A 2,936-nucleotide genomic window follows, 5' to 3' on the forward strand; every position below is an offset into this window, starting at 1 on the left:
ATTTATCTTTTATACCTATCTCTATCTGATCTCATGCTTGCAATTAACCGTGAAGGGATTGACAACCCCTTTTTCGTGTTGGGTGCAAGTATTTGTTTGCTTGTGTAGGTGCAACTATTGGAAACTTGCGTGTACCTCCTACTGGATTGATACCATGGTTATTAACTAAGCGAAATACTTATCTCTACTTTGCTACATCACCCTTTCCTCTTCAAGGGAAAAACCAACGCAAGCTCAAGAAGTAGTAGGAAGAATTTCTAGCACCGTCATTGAGGAGGTTGTACATCAAGCCTACCAAGTACCTATCATAAACTCTCATCTCTTGCACTTACATTATTTGTCATTTTACACTCGTTTTCCTCTCCCCTACTTCTAAAACATTATAAAAAATACACAAAAATATTTGCCTTGTTATTCGCCTTCTTTTTGTTCGTCTTTTCGGTTGCTTTTTGTTTGCTTGTGTGCTAGATTTCTTGCTTTGTCAAGATGTCTCAAGAAAACACCAAGTTGTGTGACTTTTCCAACACTAATAATAATGATTTTATTAGTACTCCAATTGCTCCCGCTACTAGTGCGGAATCTTATGAAATTAATGCCACTTTGTTGAACCTTGTTATGAAAGAACAATTTTCTTGTAGTCCTAATGAAGATGTTGCATCCTGTCTATATACATTCATTGAGTTGTGTGATATGAAAAAGAAAAAGTATGTTGATAATGATTTTGTTAAATTGAATCTATTTCGGTTCTCACTATGAGATCGTGCTCAAACTTAATCTATACCTAAAAATAGTATTGATTTATGGAAAGTATTTTCCTCCCGCTTTGATCATCTCCCTTAGCAATGATATAGTGAATTTTAAGCAACTAGATCATGAAAATGTTGCATAATCTTGGGAGAGGATGAAATTGATGATAAGTAATTTCCCTACTCATGCTTTAAGTTTATGGATGATCATACAATTTTTTTATGATGGATGGAATTTTTCATCTAGAAATCTTTTACATTCCACTGTGGGTGGTAATTTTATGGAAATCACATTAGGATAAGCTAATAAACTCCTAGATAATATTATGGAAAATTATTCTCAATGGCATACCGAAAGATCGTCTACTAGTAAAAAAGTGCATGTAATTGAAGAAATTAATACTTTGAGTGGAAAGATGGATGAACTGATGAAATTTCTTTCTAGCAAGAGTGCTCCTATTGATCCCAATTATATTCCTTCGTCTACTTTGATTGAGAATAATAATGAATCTATGGATGTGAATTTTGTTGGTAGGAACAATTTTGGTAATAACGCCTATAGAGGCAATTTTAACCCTAGGCCTTTTCCTAGTAACTCCTCTAATAACTATGGTAATTCCTACAACAATTCTTATTGAAATTATAATAAGATACCCTCTCATCTTTAGAACAATATTAAAGAATTTATTAATCCTCAAAAGATTTTCAACGCTATGGTAGAAGAAAATTTGCTTAAGATTGATGATTTGGCTAGAAAGTTGATAGAATTTCTCATGAGATTGATTCTTTTAATATTAGATCTATTCCACCCAAGCTTGATATTAATGAGTCTCTAAAAGCTATTAAAATTTCTATTAATGAAAGCAGGGATAGAACCGCCAGGATGCGTGCTAAGAGAGGTTGGTTCGAAAAAGCTTGTTCTTCTAGTTTTCGTGATAATAAGGATGAAGATCTTAAAGTGATTGGTGTGACTGCTATTGAATCTTTGTTTTCTAATATAAAACTTGATAAAGGATTGGAGGTGAGTCAAATTTAGCTAGAAGGCATCCTAATAATTTGGAGGGTGATGATCTTAATGATTTTTTTTGATAAAAGTGGGATTGGCGAGGTCAAAACTTTAGGTGGAGATGAACCCACTCTTCTATATTTCAAGGACTTTAATTATGATAATTGTTCTTTAATGGATTGTATTTCCTTGTTGCAATCCATGCTTAATTCACCTCATGCTTATAATCAAAATAAAGTTTTTACTAAACATATTGTTGATGCTATGATTAAATCTTTTGAAGAAAAACTTCAGTTGGAAGTTTCAATCCCTACAAAACTTTATGATGAATAGGAACCTACTATTTCAATTAAGATTAAAGGTTATGAGTGCAATGCTTTGTGTGATTTGGGTGCTAGCGTTTCCTGTTCGGGAACGCAGTATTTCAAAAAAATTCCTACGATCACGCAAAATCTATCTAGGAGATGCATAGCAATGAGAGGGGAGAGTGTTTCTACGTACCCTCGTAGATCAAAAGCGGAAGCGTTAAGTAATGAAGTTGATGTAGTCGAACGTCTTCGCGATCCAACCGATGAAGTATCGAACGCACGGCACCTCTGTGACCTGCACACATTCATCTCGGTGATGTCCCTCATACTCTTCATCTAGTTGAGGCCGGGGTGACTTGCGTCAGCACGACGACGTGTTGACGGTGATGATGAAGTTACTGACGCACGGCTTCGCCTAAGAACTACGACAATATGACCGAGGTAGAAAACTGTGGAGGGGGCACCGCACATGGCTAAAGATCAACTTGTGTGTCTATGGGGTGACCCCCTCCCCCGTATATAAAGGAGGGGAGGAGGAGGGCCGGCCTCAAGGGGCGCGCCAAAAGGGAGGATTCCTACTCCTAGCAGGAGTAGGTTTTCCCCTTTCCTAGGCCAAGTAGGAGACGAAGGAAGGAGAGGGGAGAGGGAAGGAGAAGGAAAGAGGGGGGCGCCCCCTCCTAGTCCAATTCGGACCAGCCCATAGGCGGGCGTGCAGCCACCACTTGAGGCCCTTGTCTCCTTTCATGTATGTCCCATTAAGGCCCACTACTTCCCCCGACGAATTCCCGTAACTCCCCCGTACTCCGAAAAATACCTGAATCATTCGGAACCATTCTGATGTCCGAATATAGCCTTCCAATATATCTATATTTACGT

The sequence above is a fragment of the Triticum urartu genome, chromosome 2A (assembly GCF_056163025.1).
Source record: "Triticum urartu cultivar PI428250 chromosome 2A, HENAU_Tu73, whole genome shotgun sequence".
NCBI classification, from domain to species: domain Eukaryota; kingdom Viridiplantae; phylum Streptophyta; class Magnoliopsida; order Poales; family Poaceae; genus Triticum; species Triticum urartu.